At 40.9% G+C, this 24,734-nt stretch overlaps 1 protein-coding gene across 11 annotated transcripts in view; it reads left to right on the top strand.

The window, feature by feature from the left end:
- Window positions 1-16,950: 16,950 nt before the first annotated feature.
- Window positions 16,951-24,734, top strand: part of LOC117157092 (uncharacterized) — a 218,699-nt gene continuing 210,915 nt past the window's right edge. For all 11 annotated transcript variants that reach the window (XM_076622089.1, XM_076622088.1, XM_076622083.1 and 8 more), the window contains exon 1: window positions 16,951-17,580. The gene's annotated coding sequence lies outside the window, so the exon portion shown is untranslated. The remainder of the gene's footprint in view (window positions 17,581-24,734) is intronic.

Below are 24,734 nucleotides of genomic sequence, written 5' to 3'. Positions count from 1 at the left end.
AGACGAACAAGAATTTCTGTTTTATATTATTTTATTGAATTAGGTATAATCCATTTCGTACCATTTCTATTATTATGTTCGTGCATAATTCAACAAACTAATATAAATGTTGAGATTATTAGATGTACGAACAGAGGAACGCGTGGATAAATTGAAAAGTAGAAAATATATTTTAACGCAGAAGTGCAAGTACAAGTAGTGTGCCCTAGTCTACCCTATAACTGAAAACCCGGGAGCCATCGGCGCCTGTCTACTGTTTATGGTCTGTCTTTGTCCCAGTCTATTGTTTATACGCTGTCGATGGCTTCGGTGCTTGAGAAAACTAAAAAGACCAGACGAAGAGTTTTCCTAAACGTGGTAACCACTTCAACGATAAAACACATTGTTTCCTTATAAAATGAAAGAAACATGTCGAACAACCTAATACGTACCCGCGTGCTTGTAGCTACTGTACACGTTTGCAAATTAGTTTGCAACTGCATCAACGTAATCACGATAGTCTAATGTTATCAGAATGCTAATGAAGTTTCGGAAAGTTCCGCATAACGAGTGTTCGAATCTTATGGCCAACTATTTTGCAAAATCCAACAAGTCGATAGATCCGTTTAAAGTCTCTCTGATCGACTCTTTAACGCTTGTAACGAGCAAACGATGCGACAGGGCGACGAAGAAAGGAACAATCATCTGCCGAGAAACATGCAGAAGCGTTGAATTTTTCAGCTCGACGCGTAACGAGATTGTCCGCGTGTCAGAGAGCCTGCAGACACTTTGCGAGGTTCGCCACGCTTTTACCACGCGACTCGCTTTCAACGTCGTCGTCGTCGTTGTCGCGATACGCCAGAGCAATCGCGATCCCGTGGCCTGTCGAACTGCTGCACAGCTACGAGTGAAAGCGTCTAGCTTCGCTCGCTCGCTCGCTCGTCGTGCTTTACTCGCCCCGCTCGAATCCATTTAGCGGCAACCCTTGTCTAAACTCGCCATCTACGCCCGCCTCTCGTCGAGATCTGCCGACCAGATTATACCGGCGGATCAGCCAGCTTCCCGCAACGGTGAATCGACGCATTCCGCGTCCGAGGAATAACATCAGAGCCCGGCGATTCCGCCGACCGAAATTAATTTGTCGTCCTGAAGGAAAGTCTCCATGCAAAAGGTTTGGATTTTTGGTAGAGCAGACGTTCTAACGCTCTTTCGATAATTTTGTAATCCGCCGACCGAAATTAATTTGTCGTCCTGAAGGAAAGTCTCCATGCAAAAGGTTTGGATTTTTGGTAGAGCAGAGGTTCTAACGCTGTTTCGATAATTTTGTAATTTCAGACGTTCGGCAGGCGTCTCGATCGAGTCGATAAATGGAGAAAAGCGACGATGTTAGACGCGTTGCTATGATTTTTTAAATTTCCTATTGTTATACAGGATGTCTCTTTTAACTTCATCGTTTGGGATATGTCGCTTCGTTGGTCAACTTGCTGCTGAGACGTCTTTTATCCCTTTGTACTCTTATGTCGAGTTCAATTCGACATTCTTTCATGTCCACCTTTTTTTGTGAAACGTGCGAAAGAAAAGCAGCATCTTGCATCTTGGAAATTGTTTCAAGATATATCATACGCTTGAAAATTAGAAAATACAACAATAGTGCGAGTAAAACTGGTATGTTTGACTCTGGTTGAATCTAACGCTTCGATCTAAAGGGAAATTGACAAATCGACGAAAAAGATGTAGCAAGTACCGAATGGAAGTTTATTATACATTAGCTTTTTTCTGAAACTGCAACAAAAGGAAACTAGAAATATAATGTAATATATAGAAATAAAGAGAGGATGATAGAAATTGGAAAATAGAATAAAAGGAAGGAGGAAAGAAAGAGTTTGGAAAGAAAGCTTCAACTCGGAAGGAAGTACGGTACGATCTGAACAATTCTGGAAATTAATACTGATCGTTATTACGCGAATGAATACTGCGCGTTGGAAAGCGCAGCGTAAGCTCGGAAGGTATTTAACCTTACATCAGGAAATTACTCGCAATAGCGAGCATAACGCCGAAAAATGTTATCGTTGTTCGCACGCGGATACGATTTTTCGTTGCGTTGTCCGACTGGAAAAATAAAACTAAAAAATGAAGACCTAACATATCTCCTTTTCGTCTATTTTGTACGCATTAATTACGCGAGCTTCGTGCTGTAGCGGCTTTTACCAAATACTTGCGTGCGCTAAACTGAAAAATGTTCAGCCGAAACAACGTTTAACCATATCGTTCAAACGTGTTTAAAAACATTTTACGCCTGCTAAGCGCGGATTTTATGTTTCGTTCACATGATCCAACGCCGTTTTATTCCAAATCTCCTAATCTTCAACAGAAATTTTACGTTTTTCAACGACTCTGCTGGGGAAAATGGTCGTAACTTATCTCGTTTACCACATCTGTATACGTTGCTGTTACTTATTCGCCAGAGCCCGGATTTTTATCCGCTTCTGACAAATTTGTAGCTGGAAAAAAATCAGGCGACGCGCGTAATATACGAAAATGTATAAAATATTCAAAGCGAGGTGCTCGCCGTAAATTTAGTATTGTGGCAAGCGAAACAAATTACCATGCGACTTCCATTTCCCCGGTCCTTCTCGCGAAAACGTGAAATCACACGGAGAAGTCCACGGTCTACTTATCGCTTATCTACACAGAGTGGCCAGGCTCTCACAACCAAAAAAAAAAAAAAAAAAAAAAAAAAGAAAAAAGAGAAAGACATCCACCGTTCTTGACGATACGAGAAATTGACAACGACCGAAAATGGAATCTATTAAGTGCGTTTCTATTTCGTTTCACTTTGGTATCTAACTGGATCATCTCGAGATGAAGAATCAGCTATCTTCGAATAAGCAGAGCGAAGGTAAATAAGCGGCGAGTCTTCCACCATTTCCTTCGTATTTCATACTTTTGTCGCAACTTGCTGAGAAAGCTTTAAACGATCTACGTTTACGTAACATTTTCCTCTTATCTACAATAGACTCGTACCTACGATAAATCGACAACGTTCAGGCGTTAAAATCCAGGACACCCTGTATATACCGGAGCCTGGAAACGGAAAATTGCGTTGTTTAATTAGAACACCGGATCGCCAATAGGTTCTACGAACAAAGACGCAAATAATAATTGAAACGGGCGATTTTCTCGGTTCATTTCGATATTACAGGCTCGAACAGCTCGACAAGCGCCGTTATATCCGATGATTATTTCGACTTGTCGAAACGAAAGGGAGAAACTCAAATAGCGCAACAACGTTAAACGCGTTCTTAAACGAGTTAGATACTATTGCCGTGTTACTTGTAGCAATTTCGTGATATTCAGAAAGTTGTTTCATTTCGTTTTAACCATCGGAAATGTCCTTTAATGTCCGTTAAAACGGCGGTGAAAACAAACTCGAAGATAGAATCTAATATACGGTTTTGTAACTTGTTACGCAATCTCGTTTTAGAAAATGGCCCCACCCCGTCCGCCTGTGTATTTACGTTGTACGATTTTCAGCGCGCGGTTTAATCGATTTCACCGGGGCTGCACCGCCGCCCACGCGAAACCTGAAGTTTAATGCTGACGCACGAACAAATTCCACTTTGCGAGGCGAAATCGCACGGAGCATCTGGAATTCGTCCGATAACAAATATTGATTCGATACTTTTCGTGGCTGCCTCCGCTTCTACGTCGGTCTAAAAACGTCAGGGTTCTCCGACGTCAAAGTATTCTCTCCTTTCGTCGAAGCATGGTGATTTTACGCGAAGCTCGTAGTCGCGGCGATTCCGCTTGGCGATCAGATCGACGATATCGGCGACCGCCGTATGAAATTTCTACCGAAGAAATGGAGAAATTAGAGCGAGAGATACGAAGTTTGTGACGAAACGTCTCGTCCGTCGAAGATGCGGATCGCATGTTCTCAAGCTTATCGGAGAATTAGGAAAATCCGCTTCGAACTTGTATGCGATTTTAGACATTTTTTCAATTACGAGAGACTACTCGTTGCTTCGGTGCTATTTGCCAAATTTCGATTCCTTTGCTCGATTCGAGGAATTCGAAAGTCGTCTGCAAGTGGGAAATATTCAGGAGATCGTCAAGATACACGGAATCTGCGACTGTTTCGCATAATCGGCGACTATCAGATTTGCGAAATACGCGCAAGTGATAGATCGCTCGTTACTCGCGAAAATTCTACTACTTCGACGCTATTCTCCGAACTTCGCAAACTGTCGATCGCAGCATCGATCGAGATCTGCGGAATCGTCCGACAAAATTATCAAAATACCTGAAGTTTTTAGATCTCGAAGATACACCGAAGCGACAGATCGCTCGTTACTCGCGCGAAGATTCTATCGCTTCGGCGCTATTCTGCAGACTGAAAGGCATTCGTTTAAATAGAAAATCGCTGGCAGATAGAGGGAAATATTGCGAAGGAAATATGTAACGAGGTATAGAATCGTCTGGCAAAATTGCCAAGTATTCGACGAAAGGCACGGGGGAAAGAACCGGGCAGACTCCTTTCCCATAAAACGATCGGTCGATTAAACGGTTAATGAGCGGACGAGCGCGCGCTTACGCGCATAAATTTCCATCTGGAGGGTTGGAGATGGCGGTATACACGGAACAGGGGACACGGACGCCGTGTGCATATTTTAAGAGCTGCGAAGACGTATATCAAAATGACGCCCACGCTTGTAATAACATAATCGGATGACCGTCGCATTAAATCCGACAGCCGTGATATAAATCACGATAAATCGCCGCGTTTTAATGACACCGTGGATGCTCGCAAACACAGTCTCCAGGAGCGCTCTACTTTAAATCATTCTCGGTGACTGTTTCTCTCTCGCGTTCGTACATACCGCGTTTAGAAAGAAATATACCGTTGAGAATTTCGGATCTTAATAGCCGAAATAATGGTATAGTAACGCTAAATTTTCACTTAGAATTGATATTACGATAGTTATATATCCATTTGATAAAGGATTTCAAAGATATTCATCGATACACGCTTGCACGCGTCTCGGCACTTTCTTCCATACCAGACTGTTCACTGCACAGTTTACATTCCTTTGTTTTCCAGACGCCGCGCGCACACATACTTGCACGCACTGATATTCACATGCACGTATCACTACTGCGCAGTTAACCCAGTCTTTTTCTTTGTTTTTTCTATTTAGTTGTTTACATTCACAGTTTGTCCGATTTGGACATTTGGTAGAATTTTTTGGCTGCTTGATTATCACGTGGGTGGCTACCCCCAGCGGGGTACCATCTTCGTGTTTGTTAGGTTATATCCTAATCTAGTCTAGCACATGAAATTATACATATCTCAATATATACCAACGACGCTATACTAAATCAAGGACTTAAAATCCATCAGAGACCTCCCGCACGATCCCAGTGCCGCAGACCAAATTTTAATTAGCGTCTAAAATTAAGCGCACTCTGGTCGACCTTCTATTGGGTGGCAACCAAGTGATCGCGGATTTTGTCATTAGATGGTATTGACAAAATCCGCAATCACTTAGTTGTCAAGCCAATATCACCTCGACAATCACCGAGTGTCTCTTTAGTCGTATATACACATATAGTATATACGAAAATATGTACAGCATAATTATATTGTTATTCTAGAGAAGCGACATTTCCCTAGACTTTTGCCCCTCTTCCTATTCCTTCGAAAGTTCAATTTTCCCACACGAAGCCGCCCCCGTCGTCCTTTTTGGTCTCCCCGTCGATTCCACGAATTGGTCGTTCGATATACAGCGTAGTTTTGTTATGAAAATAAAGCTACGCGAAATTCGACCGAATGCAAAACTGAAACGAAACGAGATCGTACGAACGCGAGAAACCTTAGGATGGAGAATCAAAGAGATATAAATGTTGGAACGATTTGTTTGAAAATTACGATACAGTACGTCGCAGACAGGTAACCTTTGGCTAGCGAAAGATTTACGTTCGTCGACGATCGCAAGCAGCCATCGATGAATATCGTGTGCATCGGGGTTACCAACTCCGAAGGAGGACAGCTGTGGCCAATAAAATCCAAGGGGACGTTATTTAGATAAGCAAAGAGATGCTACCGTGTAGAAAAACTGGAGAAAAAAGACTATGACGCAATGTGTTTTACGTTATCATCGGCAACCAACAGGCAATTTGATTATTCGACCGTGTTTCACTGGGATATTTCCGAAAGTACTTTCGTAGATGCTCTTGAGAGTTTTAGTAACGAGAGCATATTTCAGGCAGAATGCAGGTGTTTAAATAATAAGGAAAATACGTAAATATTTCGGCACGAATAATTAATCGAGATCGTAAAAAGTATGGTCGTCGAGAGATCTCAAGGGGAATTGGAAAGTTTTTAACGGTGAGAAGTTTTTCGGGTTTACGTGCCGTAGAAACAACAATGGAACGAGTCTCCTTTGTTACGTTTTCTGTAGATTTCAACGTATGTTTCGCGATACGGTTATAGAGATCGTCGATCGTGATTTGGAGGATGCTGCGGTAATTAAGCAGACTTTAATGAGCTCGGAATGACGATAAAATTTTATCGTTATTGATAAGTACAGAGTGTTACGCGTGACTTGTGTTTTATCGTCGGTGGCATAATAATACGGTTGAGGAGGAAGCTGCGCCTTTAAAAAGAGCGATATTTCATTTTCTATCTTTTATCTGTTTCTTAACACGATCGTGCGCACGTTTCTTAACGTGTTCGAAACGAACAATTTCTAAGCAGCTGAGAATCTTCTTTAGACTCGCATCCGTAGCAAAATCTTCACAATCTCATCCGATAATTAGAACATATCGATATCGATCTTGTATGTTAACATCTCTGTTTCGCGTAATCCTTCTTGTTATCTGAATTAATTACATGGTTTGTCACCTTTTAGATCTTTTCTTCCGGAAACTCTGTCTTTGAAATATCTGATCATCTATCCATGGCAATTAGCTTATTCTATTATTTTGCCTGCTTTCTTACGGAAATTCTTCAAAGGGAAATACATCGTGTAACTCGAGGAATTTAAAGCTATTCTCCTTGCAAGTAATTTTCGATCGAATCATTTACTTTTGAATATTATAATTATTTGGCAACTCGTGTCACCACTGTATCATGCCCAAAATTCTCAAACAACTCTCGTCTTCGTTTCATGCAAGTTTCATGCAATTCGTGGAAACTTCGAAACTCGCGCGATTCCCTCCAAAACTTAAAATTAGTTTCCCCTATAAAATACTATTTGTTTCTCGACATTATCATTGCACGCTGTGCGCAATAAGCTCCGATACGTTGAAAACCCAGTCAAGAGCTTCGGTCGGACAGTAGCACTAACGATGAATACCAGTAATCTCCAATAATAATTTTAATTGTCTAAATCGGAATACAACTTCCTACGATAAAACACCTGCACATCCAATTCCTCGTTACTACCATTTCGTAATTCATTCGTCGCTGTCCCATCCCCGAAATTTCCTTGTGAAAACAAAAAAAAATAAAAAAAACCAAACCAAATCAGTTCTCTCCGCAAGCAAAAAGCCGCCAGGAAATTTCATAACTCCTAACGATCGTTACCGCCAATTCGTAATTCGTACCCTCCGCCTGGTCGTCCTTGAAATTCTCGAAATTACGCGCGTCCAAGAAATGACATATCCAAAGAAGCTAAAACAATGCGTCGTTGACAGTGTACAGTTCACCAAGGGAAACCCGGGAGCAAACTGGAAACCTCCCGTCTCATCTGTAATTCCCTCAAAAACTGGACGATTTACGCCGAAGTACCGGCGCACCAGGTTCCGAGTACCAGTTTTTCCCCGCGCGACGGCCAGCCGTGCTCCGCTCGACCGATTAATTAAATCCGATTAAATTACACGCCGGTTACAAGGTTCGCGAGACGAATCCCAGAAAATTTGCAGCCGCGTGCGCTCTTCCAATTTCTTCCGTTTCTTCTTTTCTTTTCTTTTTTTTTTTTCTACGGCGCGACGCACCAGGTGAAACACACCGCTTCCGGGAACGTTCACCGACCGCGGCCACGGTTTCCGGCGTGAAACGCACGCGACCGTGATGCGTCGTCTACGCGCGTAATAACGCGCTCAAAGGCGAATTCCCGTGGTTCCCGTGGCCATTGCCGACCGTTGGAAATTCGTTTACTGCCGCGTGCACGTCGCCCGCGGACGAAAATGAGACGCGATTTATGCCAAAGCTACACGGCCGGCCAGCGTTTGCGACCTGTGTAAGCTGAAGGTAATACAAAAGCTCGTGGCACGCTGCATGGTGCAGCGAGATTAGCGAGCTTTACGAGCAAGCCCGAGTGAATTTAGGGCGATTCGCTGTTGTTTTTGGCGATGTGCTCGTGCGAACTGTAAAATTATCTTCCTTTTATCCCGGTTGCTTCTGAACAGATGGATTTTGTTATTTGGCTGTTTCAACGAGAGAAACGGAGGGCGATGGGTGTTCTGGTATCTTGCTTCTGTTAATTGTCGAACGTTCGACGATGTTTCGTATGTAGATGTGTCGTCACTGTGCGCAATCCCTACATTTCAGCATCTTTAAATTTCCCATAAATATGTGAAGCATCGGCTACCGATGATGCTATGAGTTTTCATTTGCATTCTAAAATTATCCGGTTTTCTCTTCAACGCCTCCAATATTGCATTAAGTTGTTCGTGCCATGATATTTTATTCAATTATCTATGATCCATTTTGTATTTTGTTCTATTACTACAAAATGGATCATAGACAATTAATATATAAATAATTCTAAAATTATCCGGTTTTCTCTTCAACACCTCCAATATTGCATTAAGTTGTTCGTGCCACGTTATTTTATTCAATTATCTATGATCCATTTTGTATTTTGTTGTATTACTACAAAATGGATCATAGACGATTAATATATAAATAATAAAACGAAAGAAACTTTTGCATGTGAGGAATACCGCGATATGAAATAAAGAGGATAATCAGAGGGAAGATGCGAAGCAATCGTAGAGCTGGTTCTACACTGGTCCAGGAGCGTCCTGGTCCAGTGATTCAGTCCGGCATCGGATTGTAACTGGAACAGCGTAAACGGTGTCTATTCGTTTCAGCACAGTGTCGTCGTTCGTGGAAAATCTACTTTTTCTGATCCATCGCCAGTACAGACAATGTTGTTTCGAAAACGGTTCGTAAAAGACTGGAACAACGTAGACATCGTTCGATCTGCAGTCGAACCAGTGAAACGTAATTACTCGATCCGGCCAAACTGGACTAACGTAAAACCAGCTTATCTCCGAGTCTACTCGGTATATGTTGGCGCAATCGTATCTACGAGTTCTATCGTTACGTCAATTGCTAAAGAGAATCACTTGGCATTTGTTTCGACGAATACGACATAGATAGGTCGAAGAAGTTAGGCCGCGACGTCCGTAAATATTTTCTTGTCGCTTGATATCTCGTATCGTAAGAAGAAAAAAAGAAAGTGTTATCAACAGCGGCGGCTTGTTGGCTGAAAGAAGATATTTCTCTTGTTTATTCTGGCTTTTGCATAAACGATTGCAGTACAATTTGTCTTGCTCCTTGACGACCTTGGCATCTTCCTTCAACTCGTGCCACTATGGTAAGTTCCAACTTACTTGTTTCGGTAAACAATGCGTATTTCACGTTTATTATGTTGTGTAAACAATACGCGAGAAGATCGAACAGAGGACAATAGGCAAAGGGTGACCCTCGATCTGCTATCAACGTTGAAGGATAGAGCTACAAGTGCAAATAAATTTTTGGATTTGGAAATGGCATCGCAATGAGATTAGAACGTCTGAGCAATATGTTCTTACGTTATAAATGTATACCAATGTAACGAAATGCATAGGAATAAGATGACTGATTAGGGAAATTAGCATACGAGGAGAATCCTTGTTTTCACGAGCTAAACATTTAGTTTCTGTTAATCTAGTATAGTTCGTGTTTCCAACATACAGTGTACGATTTAGGCAACGAATAAAGTCTCGCGTGTATGAAATTCTGTATAAATTTAACGAGAAGCCTTTCTACTAGAATCATCCTTTACCTGGAATCTGGAAATTCAACAAATCCAACCCTCTCTGTTGCACACTACAACACGAAGTAGTCACGCTTGTGTATATTAAAAATCATTGGTTTTGTAAAATTGATCTCCTCAAGCTGCTTAGCTCGAGAGAAGCAAAACTTTCTCTCAGAAAATTCGCCAACTCCGTTCGAAGAACGCGACTTGTAACCAGCTGAAACTACAATGACGAAACATAAAGAGAAAGTTGCGATGATGCTTGCTGGTAGCTCTATGATTCATCGAATTTGCCTTAATACCGCCCACGCTAATCGCGTACGCGCGAGTATATTTGGCACTTTTTAAAGGTAAAACGAGCTCGTGACACGGGCACACCTCGGATCTGCTGATCTTTCCGCGTGTACCGATCACCGCGAGAAAGGCAGAGTGTTTGCGATGTTGGACGAAACGGTTCCGGTTACCTGGGCCACGTTCTCCGCAATGGTGTTCGAACGTTCACGGTCCGGTCACGCCTAGGAGCATTGAATAACGTTTGAACGGACCATGACTGACACCATGACTGAATTGTTAATGTAATCCAGGCCGGCGGCGTATACTTTCGATTTTAACCGCAGATAACTTTATTGGTATCTGCGGTAATCTGCAGCGCGAAGACTACAAAGGCTTGGCGATAGCGAAACGAACTAATTCACGGTCTGTGATCTTGTTCGACTGTCTGATATTCTCGGCTATTTATCGCGAGAAACGATGTCGCGATAATTCCGAGATAACTCTAACGATAATTTCACGAGCGAACAATTTCAGGTCGCGAATATTGGTAGTTTTATCGTTTTGTTCTAGACATTTGTTGAATTACGCGACAGTTTTTGGCTGCGTATTAATTAACTCGCGACTGTGGAATTCGTTTTGAACGACGAGAAAGACGCGCGTAACGATATATCGTTGGAATAGTATTGTTGGATTGGCAACTAAGTGATTGCGGATTTTCTCATTTGATGGTATTGACAGAATCCGCAATCGCTTAGTTGCCAATCCAATGGAATAGAAATGTTGTTAGAACTGTCCGAAATATTAGTGCGATGTGTGAAAAAGAACAAGCGTAGGGTAGGTTTATGTTTATAAGACGTTTGAGCTTCATTTCGGTTCAAATTGTGATCTATGTTGAGCTTACTTTTGCTTTTAATTCTAATTTAGTGCGATTATAAGGGCAGGAAGGTAGGTTTTGTGGCGAGTATAAGATACGACAAGATAAGATATCGTAAATGGAGGCATAGCCGGAAGACGTCAAAAGCCGGAAGGTACGGATCGCAAATAAATAAAAAAGATTTGTTGAATTTTTGTGGAACGGAGAATTCATTTCCTTGGAAATAGGATAAAAATTAAGATAAATTCGATAGAAAATAATACATTTTGTTATAACGCTAGTGCTGCTAGTTGTAGGTTTTTACTAAAATAATCATTCGTTTTTTTATTACTGAAAGAAATAGCAAAACAACGAGTCCGTATTTTTTTAACAACGAGGAATTAAATTTATTCAAATTTAATTCCGTAACATGATACGATAATAAGATAAACACAAAGGAAGAACGAGTATAATAAATGACCGCTGAAATAAGAATAATCTAGTTCCTCGTTTCTTCTATCTTTGAAATCTTTTGTCCTCTTCCTTTTGCTTTCACTTGTATCGTGCTACTTTCCTTCGTTTTATGATTCATTCGTTTCCAACTTTGCCCGCTTCAGCATGATTATTCTCTTCGAGATTATCATCTTCCGCGTATAAAATTTATTCCATATAATAAATCCAGTTCCCATTCGAGAACTACAAAGCGTTTCATACAACTGAATTAAGTCGCAGCCATAAAATCTCCTATTAGGAAAATATATCGATATATTTGTCAACTCTTCTTGCGAAGCACAGCGCCACGAACGTACCATATTCCTTTGCAAAATTAAAGCTAAAACATTCTGTAAACCGACTCCTTCAGGCTCAACTACCTTAATATATAATACAGAAAATAAAACAGAGAATGCATAAAAACGTACATCGGCTCGTATTTCAAGCGAACATATCACCATATTTAAAAAAAAAAAAAAAAAAAACAGATCTGTTCTTGAAATATTCGGAACGCCACCACTTCCGGGACAAACACGCGACGTACCACGCGATGCATCACGCAAAGCCACTTCAATCTGTCCCATAAGAACAAAAAATCCGTAAACTTCGTTCTCTACTTTTTGCCAGTTTAAGTCTACCTTTAAACCTGGCTCAACCCGAGTCGCACGTGCACACTAAACGTCCGCTGCGCGTATTAAAACAACAAACCAAATCTTCTACGTTATCCAAATTCTCGTGAAAAAATTTGCCGCGTCAAGAACGATTTCGCGGAAGCAATAAGAGAAACCGGATGCATTTCACGAGCGGAATTATTATTAATCACGTTCGATCGATGTTCGTCGTGCTTTCCTGGTCGGATGCCGGCGGATGACCGCATAGCGTAAAATCGAGCCGATGACAGCATCGTGTCGCGAAAGAATAACAAGCTGAAATTATTTAAAATTCGCCGCTCCGAAGCGGAACCTGTTCGTGACTCACCGTAACAAGATGCGAGGGTAATAAAGCTGCGCCTCTATCAGCGCGGCGGAAATTAGAATGCAAGCCGCGTCGTAGATGGTCTCACCTTGCCGATTGTTTCCGGAACAAGTCGTATAATTTATCGTCCACCGGATCGTCTAACCCAAATCGTTCGCTCGCGCCTTCTCTCTGTACCCGTTAGATTCCTCCGAAGAAGGAATCGACCTTTGGTTAAATGTTGGTACGAGCCGCTGATTTTTATATTTCATTCTGCATGCGGCAGCTATTGCCGATACAGTGATATGGAAAAGGATAAAATTCAGTTACCTTTTTACGCGTCACACGATACCTCGATAGATCGCTCTAATTTGAGCAACGATGTTCGCGTTGTGGCGAAGCCGTTGCGATATTTCACGGTGTTTTATAGTTTATGCAAAAGTAGAGTATAAAATATATCGTCGTGGGGAAGCGACCGCGAAAAGGTGATCTTCCGGCAGACGAAGAGAAAGCAACTTCATTGAGTAAAATCTCGTGATGAAATAACGAGGGGAATGTTTCGTAATGTTGCGATACACGACATTGTTGTTGCATTCTGCAGTTACTTGGAAGTGTGTCTTAGTCGCAAATGATACTCGCGTGTCGTTATTGCTACGAAATGCGATAATAATCCGGCGGCCAGGCATGTTGGGGACGTTGGGAAACTTTTACAATGGGACGATTAGATACGGCTGAGGTACTATACTAGTAACGCGTTTGTCTCAAAATTCACAAATCGCAGTTACGTCGTTATAGCTGTGGAACGGCCGTGTATTATCGCGACAAAGGATCCAGCATTTTCTTATACGTGTAGACTTTCAACGGGTAAAATACCGCTAATTAAATTTCAAAGAAAGAAAAGAAAAGGTTTAAGATTCAGCTTAGCGTAAACCCATCGATGATCCGAAAGCTTCCGAAAAATTTGGGAACGTCGCACGATAAAGAAGAAGGTAAACAAGATTACGGGAAGGATACGCGAACGAACCGAAGCTGCGTGACCAATCCACCAGGCGGTGAAGATAAAAGTGGTCGTAACAATAAAGAGTAGTAACACCGGTTGCAAATAGCAAATGGTCGAGGTGATAATAGGAAGCCGAGAACCGGCTGTGCCTGGTGATAATGTTGGAAATGAGAAGAAGCTAAAAATAACGAATCGACAAACTAATTAGAAGAAACGATAATTGGAACGATAATTGAAACATCCAACATCGATTACCGCGCTAATGATTAGCCGCTGTTGAGATATAGATTTAATAAAAAATCGAAAATTCTAGACACAAAGACGGACGAAGAAAGGAAGCGATATAAGAACGATAGAAAATGATGTAAAAATTGCAGGAAATAAAATATCGTTCGATAGAAGACGATAGAGTACAGACTTTTTCTCGTCTCTATCATTTTCGTCAGAACTTTATACATTTTACAATTCTGCGTGTCGACTAAATTACAAAACTTGTAGCGTAACAAGTTCAAAAGTTCGTGAATCTCTTGAAAGATAATTCAGGTCGAAAAAATAAATTTGTCAAACGTTAACGAGACAATCTCTGTTCAATAATGGCTGAGCATCTGACGATCGAGAAGATCCGAGAAGATCGGAACAGAGCAAGTCTTGTCCTTAGTTATCGCCAGGCTCACTGTCGAACTGGTTTCACGCAGTTTCAGGCAGTATAATTACAGCACACATCCCAGGTGGTCTTAATAAATGAATACCGTAATAAATGGCCGCGTGGGTCTCGCCTAGCAAGAAGAGAAGGTCCCGTATCGAAGGTGTACGTTTTTTTATTCTCTCTTTTTCCCAACCTTGCTAAAAAAGGATGGAATGCCCGATAATTGCACAATATCATTTTTATCCCTACTGGGTCCGAGAAACGTAGTGCTATACTCTATCGTTTATGCGTGCCGGATTAACCGACCGCTTTATGCGATCGCGCAGGATTTACTGTTAAACGATCGCTATATTTTCCGTCGCGTAAACATTCGCTTTTTATCCGCTGCGCTCCTACGATCGCATTGCGGCTTCCGGTAGAACGTGCCTCGAATATATTATTGAGAATGGAGAACGATTAATTCGATGCGACGGCAGATCATTTGCCAGAAGTAGAATCCTACCGAGGCTCGTGTTTTTGCATGAATAGTGGAAAAACGAAAGATCCAAGCGTACAATTCTACGTTTTTCGTTTTCTATTTTATAAATGAGGATAGTCAATATGAACGTAAAAATGTTGAAATTCTGTTATAATTATTCTTTGATACGGACGAGTATCAGCGAGTGAAAGAGCAATGGCAATTCTTCTTTTTTCTTTTTTCTTTTTTTTTTTATAAACACGTGTAATTAGTACGATTGTGAAGTTCCAAATCAGTATGAAACTACGTACGATTTATTAAATCTTGTTCTTGTAGAGCAGCGAAAGAAGAGCGGATTAAATTCTACAATTTGACTCGCGTCTCTTACGGTAGTAGATATGATACTCTGTCGAACGCTGCTGTCGCGCCAAATGAACTCTATTGTTTGGTCGACGGAAGCAGATTTTGGCGATGGTATGGATTTCGCGAGATTAGTAAAACAAGGAGGATGAAAGGTGTAAAATTTGACTTCTTTTTTTAGATACGTGTAATCGTTGTTAAAATTCTAAATGGATATAACAGAAGGATATTTCCTTGGTAAAAATAGAATTTTTATGACGACGTTGTTTCTATCTATAGAGTGGTATAAAATGGTATAAGAATTTTGAAGAGGTATCTGCTTAAATAAATTATTTATCAGAATGAAAAAGAAGCTGCACGTGACTTTAAGTAAAATAATAACATTTTTAGTACGCTTGATTTACTATCTAAATCAAGTTATAAGAAGATAAAATTCGAGTGAAAAATGAACATGGAGAAGAAAATCTTCGGATTATTTCGAAGCTAGTTTCTCCGTTTGCGCACGGATTATGTCTGCCGCGCTGATTTACTTTTCGAATCCGTGTTACAATATTTACGCAGGTTTGTTAGGTGTGTAAATAAAAGAAACTTCGTTACGAAGGAATCGTAGAACTACGGTGTGGAAGAACGTGTTCTCGGCCTTTTTTTCAAGTAAAACTAGGTTAATTGAGGAGAATAATTGAATTTGGTCCGGCAAAAGACCGAAAGGATCGCGCGATAACTAAATTTTTCTACCTCCATCGAATAGTCGTTCCATAAACTGTTTACGAGTGCAATCAAACAACTGCAGCTTTCCTAAACCAATTTTCCATCTATGCATCGCTCTTCATCTTTACCACATCTCGCAGAGAAAGAAAGAAAAACATTTCCTATCTCGCAAAAAGTACTTTCTCCTCCTGCAGTGAAGAAGAATATCTATTAAAAATAAATCGAACTCGCACACTTAATTGAATGTCACTCGACTAGGCAAACGGATTAACCTTTAACTTTTAAACTATAAATTACGATCTCCAGTGAAGTCACCTTGACCCTTCGCTAAAAAAAGAATCTGCGAAAGTTCATCACATTCTACATGGGCTCTATTATATAAGATAAAACAATAGAAAAAGCAGAATCCTTTGCACATTCCGACCAGTCATTCTCCGGGTGGAAAGTGGCAGGATCGACATTCGTAGCTCTTTCAGCGCAGCCTACATTTGCATAGTCGCTGGTCTCGCGAGAGGGTGAATCCTTGGCGCAGTTTACGTCACTGACGTCGGATTCGTCGCGAGAGACTCGGTCGGCTAATCCTCGGTCAGGCTTTACCCTCTTTAAAGCGCGTAGATTCCAAGGGGAAGCCCTGTGCTTTCAATACGTTTCGCCACGGTATTTATTCCTCTTCCCTAGAAAACTCGAGAAAGAGCTGGAGGAACGACGAAAACACGCGTGTGCCACCGTGAACATAACGACCCAGTTTATGACTCGAATTCAACCGCGTGAAAGAAAGGAACGGTCCAACTTAAACGACGTAGGTAAGAGCGAGATGGATAACGAAAGAGAGGAACAACGTAGGGGAATCGTTAGCGAACAAGGATGTTGAGGATGGATCAGGGTTGCGAGCGACAGGAATAGAAATAGGGAAAGGACGCGGAAGGAACGAGGATAAAACGATAGAATGAGTAGGAGGGAGAAGGTTTTGAAGCAGAACACCCGTAGGACAGCTGAGACCCCGGGATGAAGGTAGGAGAGGGTCGAATAGGAAGCTGGTGGTAGGGAGAGCAGCGTGATAGGGGAAGAGTCCTACATGGTTCAAACGGAGAAGGAAAGAGGAGAGCGCGAGTGGTGGGGATAGGTCGGTAGAAGCAGCGGGGGGCGGTCGGTGGTGGGGGCAATAAACACGCCGGCGCCTCAGTATCGTCGCGTCCATCGAGGGAGTCGGTTCGCGACGAGCACGGTTTCTCCTCTTGATACGGAACAAAAGCTCGACCAGGGTCGATTGCGATTCTCTACGACGAAAATTCGGTTCGGTTCGCGGCAAGGTCACTCGTTGTATAATCCGTTTTTCACATCGTTGGACGCGTAACCATTCATTCGTACAGCCATGATAATACCGCGTTCCTTCGACGACGAGGGCTAGCCTTGCCCTTGAAACGCCAGCCGGAGTTTCGAGTGGCCGACACAGCGTAACGCGCGCGACGACGTTCCACCAGCTGTGCGCCGGAATCGCGGCCCGCGTGTGTGTTGTGTTCGACGTTTTTCTCTTGTTTCTTTCTCTCTATTCGTGCTAGTCCCCCCTTATTTCCTATCGTTTTGCCGTTCTCCGTGATTATCGTGACGAAGGAAGATCCTGTCGAAAATATACAGTCCTGTGTTCCTTCCTTCCTTCCTTCTATGCGTTTATCCCGGTTCGGTTTTGTTTTGGTGTTTATTGGTGAGAATCTACCGGGACGATAGGAACAAAGGGACGAAGCGAACGGCTGTGAAAGAGCAACGCAGACGAACAGAGTGTGAGAGAGACATCGTGGTGTATCGATTGAGAGTGGAGCTGCAGTTGACGTAAGTCGATGAATTTTGTCCTTTGCGAGTAATGATCCAAGTGATGACGTACGTGTACGTGTGCGTCTATGTGTACGTGTATGTATGTACCCATACGTATTTACGTGTGTTACGACGCATCTTTCCTCGGAAGCGTATTATATTTTACGTAAGTCACGTAGCTCTACGCGCGCGGTGAACTGGTTTTCTTCTCTCTCTCGTCCTGCCGCGTTTCGAGAGCTTGAAATAGTCCGACGCCAGAGAGAAGTTCACTGCCTCCGCTCGATTGTGTCATTGAGGTTAGACGACGCGACGATGCGATTTCTTCGCGATCCGTGAGACGCGCGCGATTGTCTCGAAGAAGTCTCGACTGGGCAGCCGTCGTGCGGCTCTATGACCCTCTGTGTGCGTGGGATTTAAGAGTTCGCGTCAAAAACTATGGTTGTCAATTTTTTTCTAACCCTTTGAAATTAAACTGATACCGAGAGATATTTTTGTTCAGTGGATATTCAATTTTCTCTATTAACGAAGTATCGAGTATATCGCGTAATCTTTGTCATTGTCATGGATGTTATTTACGATATCACAGATTTGATACTATAAAAATGAAAACCTGATAGAAGAACGCTTGATTGGAAACTAAGGTTATGAATAGATGCTATTCGTAGTCACTGTATGTATGTATATGCAACGAAATTTGAAATTGTCGACCTCGTAACTACCGTTGCTGTTTTTTACGCAAAATATTTCTAAATTTTACCGATTTGAGACGAATATTCTTTATGGAAGAGTGATTAACAGTTTCGGTAATAAAGGAATCGAATGAAAAAGACACTTCTTCGCGCGGAGTTATTAAAGCCTCCATTAAAAGGGGTAAACTTTCGGCAAATTTTCGAAAGTTTAATGGAAGATCACTGGGAACATGGTAGCCGTTTGTAAAGAAGTTGAATGGAGTGTTATGTGAATAGACCATCTGGTTGGAGGAAAACGTGCGGGTTTCGTATATCCGACGCGGAGACAGCATTTTGAAAGCCATATTAATTTCTTCTCCGGACACCATTTTTTTTTCGCAACCTATTCGCTATTCCTCCATTGTATCCAAATTGAAATCGCTCAAAAATTTTATAACCATTTGTTAGTCGATACGGTACGACGACGGGAAGTGTAATGAAAAAAACATGAGAATATATATTCTTTCAGGAATACCTACTCGTATACAATGATTGAAATCACGTGAGAAAGCACTCGAGTATTTGTATTACAATCACATAAGCGTTATAAAGAAAGTATGAAAATAATTAAAAGACTGATAACATAACGAGAACTTGTCATCTTTTTTTTCTGTTATGTATTCCTTTAATAACTATTTATTTTTTAGATTATCGCACGCTTTAATAACAAGAAACAAGAATTCAATATGGTGGAATCGATATTGTTGACGACTAACCTTAATTTACTTTGCGAATACATGCCGTGGAAAGTCGTAGAAAGTTCACACTTGCATTTACGATGAAAACAATCCGTGTTGATTTCTTTGACGCAACGATAGCAGTAAATTCGAAGAAGACGTTACGATATTGTTTACGCGAATTACTTGGTCGATAATAATTTGAGAAAGAAACGGTTGAAAGGAGTCGCCACTTAGAAAGAGTCGCCGGCCGCCGGTCGTTGGCATCTTTTGCACATACAATCGATCTCTCGTTTCATGCAACCATTCGATTCGACGCGACGTTCAATCGTAGTTTGAATTTATTGTCAAGTAATTAGCCGTTAGCCGTAGAACCGGATACGTTTCCCGTTTTAATTCGATTCGCTGTCCTTATCTTAAGCGCTCGAATTACGTTATATTTGTTACAAGTACATAAATAAGTACACGCGTCTGAAGTAGTGTGTATCGGCGATCGGAAACCGTTGACCTTAACGGCGATTAAACGCGATCGGAACGTAAAGCATTTTAATTAACATTTTCTTCCGTGAACGACCGATCCTTTAGCAATGGGATGCTTTTACGGGTGTGTTTCATTCGAACAAAAGGATTTACGAAGTGATCTTCGCTATATTGGTTCGTACATAACCTTATTTTATAAGATGTATCGTGACTAACGGTAGTTTATAAAACTTGCAATATCTTACAACGTTGTAACTTTATCTGGCTGCGTTTTATGTACGTTTAACACTTTAATGCTCGAATTATTAACAAAAGATTATGTAGTCGTATAATATAATAATAATAGTGAATCATACACTGGCTCATTTGAATGCATACTATAGAAACACTTTTGCGTATATGCACATATATTGTATGTGTTGCATAAAATATTTTGAAATTTCATTAACACTGTAGTGAATCGCGATTGTTATGATTATATTGATAACATTTGGAATCAATGAATAATATTATTTGAATATAATGTAATAAACATAGATCGATTAAGATATTCATGATTATAAATCTCCTTCAAAATGGATACACTTAGTATGTAACATATGTACATATCGTACAAAGCATTAAGAGGTTAAGTCTGTCGTAAACGTTCGGAACAGTTAATTACTTCTGTGTAATTACCAACAAATTGAATCTAGAATTATCGTCTATCGACGATCGATACCGACGAAAATCTATTTGTCATGTAAGTCTGACTAAAGAAAAGAATATTTAAGTGTTATTTCTATTACGTACGTTGTGTAACCTCTTTCCAGATATTTTTTATTCGTCTTGTTCGTTTGACACTAACCTACGTTACGCTTCTTTTCCCATTAAATTAAATCAACCTGTGAGTCAACGTCGTGACATCATCTTGCGTAACGTATTCTTTATCGACATGCGCTTAAATTTAAATGACAGATCGATTGCGTCGTTCATTATCCAAGAACAGTTACATGGAATAGTGGAACGAATTAAAACGAATCAAGCTATATAAAAGGAAAATTGCAGTTCGCCATTTACTAACTTAACGTTAACGTTGAAAATGAACCATTTGAAGGCGTGCTACAATGGTGTACATTAAGATTGCCCGTATACTAACTTCGTTAATTAGTCGTTAACCACAATCATTCCGCTAATTATTCTCATACAAATACTAGATAATGGCGGGGTATAATAATATATACAGAGCGCTGCGCAATTACAGCTACTAACTTTAATTAGCTGGCAGAATGTGCTTACTCGATTATAATTGAAATCGTTTTTTCGCACGATTTTTCCTCTTCGATTGTTCTACGTCTATATAGAAAGTATAAATAATGGCAAATAAAAAAAATGTACGGGGTGTTCGCTTTATCGTTGCGCACAATTTTTCAGACGTTTACCAATGCCATACGAGCAATTATTAATTAATATTTATCTCTGTCGAATGGATAACGAATGATACGCGTTACTAAAATATTCCGTACGAATATTGTGCATATAGTTCTATACTTGACAATACTTTAAATTCAATATAGAGAGGAAGCATTTTTTAAATGTTTTCCTCATCGATACGGATGACATTTTTTACCGCATCGTTGCAAATAATCGAAGAACGATATTCAGGGGATAATTAAATATCGACAGCTTCGATCCTTCTCCAAACGTTAATTTCATAAAAATATCAATTCTCGAATGTATAAAAATTGGACGCTCGAACGTTCACATTTCCGAACGATTAATTTCCCCACTGTTCACCGTTTTCCCTCAAACTCTGCAATTCCCGCTTGTTCAATTAAATCTCCGATACCACAATTATCGGCTCGTTGGCCGCTTTCAGTAGCAAAACAACAGGAAAATGCCTTCGTCCTTGATGGCATATCGTTAAATTTTCCTACAAAATTTGCAAGTGGAATACCTTCTCGCCTTCGTGTATTACAGCCGCATAGAGACAGGGCACGTCGAGACGTTATGTAACCTTCTGTGGAAATACTTGAGGAAACTTAGCAGTCACCGCGTATAGCGTTTCCGGAAAATGTGGTCCGGACGCAAATGAAGTTGCGCCACTTGGAATAGTTGGACAAAACTCTCGGCTGTGTACCAGGATTGACCCATACCCCAAGGGGTGTTGGCAGAGCCTGTAAGACAGGTAGTGACGTCATCCAGCCAGCTGCTTCTCGCTTTTCTCTCTTACCTTGAAGCTTCTTTCCGTGTGTGTTTTTTCTAGTCGTTCTGAATCGGTTAAATGGTCCCAGAAATCTTCCACTCTGTTATTCTTACGAATGCCAGAAGGACTGCCGAAGGATAAAAGTAAAGTCTGTGAAACGTTGTTTTGTTTGGTTTTAAGGGTAGAATGTAAGGATAGAGTTTAATATTTAGACTTATTAGAGAAGGATAAGTAGAATAGGATAGGTTGGTTAGACTTGGTTCGAATATATTTTCTGGAAACCATATGTTCTTTTTCATAGTACGTGGTACGTCTGTTACATCGATATCGTACGTCGCAACGTTACAACGTAATTTAATGTTTTTTTGAATTACTTACTCGCTTCTGTTTACACAAGTAGATCTTTAATTTTCTTTCAAAACTACGTAAAACACTAGCCAGTAAAATACTCGTTTAAGGACGGGATACGAATATTAAATACGAGAGAACTGGTGTATATTTCTGGTATTAAAATGAACGACAGGAATTTAAACGCGTGCACACACGGAGCGAGAATATAACTAAAAAAGCGATTTGAAGAAGATGGAGCTGGTGGAAGTCATCGGAGAAAATCGCAGCACAGATTAGCCGGACACTTTCCTCGAATTAACCAGCCCTCGGTTTCGCCTGGAACGAGCAAGGACGTTCCGTGCAATTTCTCTCAGCGGACATACACGCGCATCCAGGTGTTCCAATTCGCCCATGCAAATATATTCCTCTGTCCCCCGGGCCTCCCCCTCTATTTATCTCGTTTACCCGGCCGCTTCTCTCCCGACGGTGTCCCGAACTCGTCGTGACACGGTGTAAATGGAAGGATCGCGTTGTCGTTTCCGGGGAACGTGGCCGTCTCCTCCTGGAATTCCCTCGAAGGGAACCCTTGTAACCTCTGCAACAGATCCTATACTCGTTCCACGGAGATTCGAGGTAACGTGCAAGACGTTTCGGTCTCGTTCAGCCATTTGCTTTTTCTCTCGAACAGCTTTTTCCTATAAATATGGATCGTAGTAACGCGGATGAGCGAGCGGAGTTTGTTTTCGGATTAAGAAGATTATTTTCCTTGTCGTTCGCAACCCTGCTGCGTTCCTTACATCGTTTTTTACTTAATCGTGTTTTTCCAGCGCTGAGAAATCTCTTGGGTTTAAGAAAAACACGAGAGAGTCGCCGTTGACGTGGATAGGGCGTTTCGTTGCAAATTTCGCGGCCAAGTCTTTCCTTTCGTTGAAACGTTCCTTGAAAAGTTGGCCTAGTAACTTGTAGCAGATCCAAGGACATCGACGATCCTACCGAGATAAAAGTAAATTAACGCGTTCTTTGAATCTTGGCGAGTCTTTCGCGGCGAAACAAGGCGAATAAACCAGTCGGAAGAATCTAGCGAAAACACGATTATTTTTCTTGTTGTCGAAATTCCTTGCGTTCGTATTCATAAGATCGTGCGTAACAGAACACGTATTATATCTTCCGCCTTTTCTATTCGATCAATTTTCATCTTTTCGCGCTCCATTCTTATTGTAAATTCGATATTCGACTCTTAAATTATCGCTCGCTTGCCAACCGTGATAAGTTTCGTTCTTATTAGCCTCTTCTCTCTTTCAAATCCAGTTCTGTCCCCCACTTAGGCAGCGAAACGTGTACAGGGTATCTCGTAGCAGGTGATGATTCCTCGCTGAAAAATGAGGAAATGTAGGGTTGAGTGGATGTGGCAAGGATCGAGGAAGGAATCGTGGAATGGTAACCTTCGAGGATCGGATGCTCGAGCGGTGACGTGGCTGCTTTGACCCGTGGAAAAGGAATTTTCTGCCGCGGTTGCGTTTATTTTTTCCTTGGTATATCCTGAAGCATTAAACTGACGTTTATAACGCTAATAATGTGTGTTCCTTCTTCCTATCTCTCTCTCTCTCTCTTTATTCCTCTGGGATAAAAAGGACTTGTCACATTTACAAATTTATCTCGTACGATTCGCCGATCGGTCATTGTAAATCCATCAAAATGACTGGCTTGCGGTCATTATAAATATACCAGCTCCTCTGACAAATTACTGTAATTTTGAGTTTTATCGAAACACGAATATAATTATATCAATCGATTTGCTAGAAGAAGCGACAGAACAAAGAAAATTACATTCTTCGAGGATAAATAGATAATAGTTTGGAATGGAAAGTCCAAAGTTATCGATTATTCGTTCAATAGCGAGCACATTTTGCCTTCTACAATTCAATGCTTTTTAACAGGGTGCTGATAGTCTTTGGATTTTGAGGTTCTCCGATGAGATGTTGAAGTTGAAGATGTTAAATAGTTTGAATTGCGACATTGCATTGAATTGCGCAAAGTAGCGTAATTTTATCGAACAATTAGGATACTGCCAGCAAGTTAATCTGTCGATCATTGAAAGAAATTATCGTTTGATAATTGTCAAATTTGATATAACGTGAAATTATCGTTTAACGATTATCAAATTTGATAATTGCCAGGTGATACGATCTCTTTTAGCAAGTTAGGGTATATGTTTATCGGAACGAGCCTATAGAAAATCGTGGTAAATTGTAAAATTACTTGAGGAGGCGCCGGTATGCTGGAAAATTTACGAGCGAATGGAAAAAAAGGCCCGGAATATATAACGATACCGATAACTCTATTCCACGAATTTCAGCTGCAGCACTGTAAAAATGAAAAACTGATACACAGCGCTACATTTCATTGCCGGACAGTTTCTCGTTAATTGCGTTAACTTAATCTTTACGCGGGTTCAGTAAATATGAGTTACCGTTTCTATTGGAAATTTTCACGTTTCCAATATTTTTGATAAATGCGACAGCTACTCTATCTCTGGATAAAATTCAAACGTTAAACGTGTTTGCTAGATCGAGGCAGGGCGATTTATAAAAGTTGCCCATACCTGACACTGAATTACAGAAACATTCGCCGATTCAAACGATTAATAAATTCTTTGACGATACTAACTTTCCAACGTTTATATTTTATAATGATATACGATGTAACAATGATGTTTTTTCGATCGATGTACCGCTTAATGAACAAAAATACGAACTGATATCTTGTTCGATG

The sequence above is a fragment of the Bombus vancouverensis genome, chromosome 10 (genome assembly GCF_051014615.1).
Source record: "Bombus vancouverensis nearcticus chromosome 10, iyBomVanc1_principal, whole genome shotgun sequence".
Taxonomy (NCBI): Eukaryota; Metazoa; Arthropoda; class Insecta; order Hymenoptera; family Apidae; genus Bombus; species Bombus vancouverensis.
This window is presented reverse-complemented; position numbering and strand designations above follow the sequence as displayed.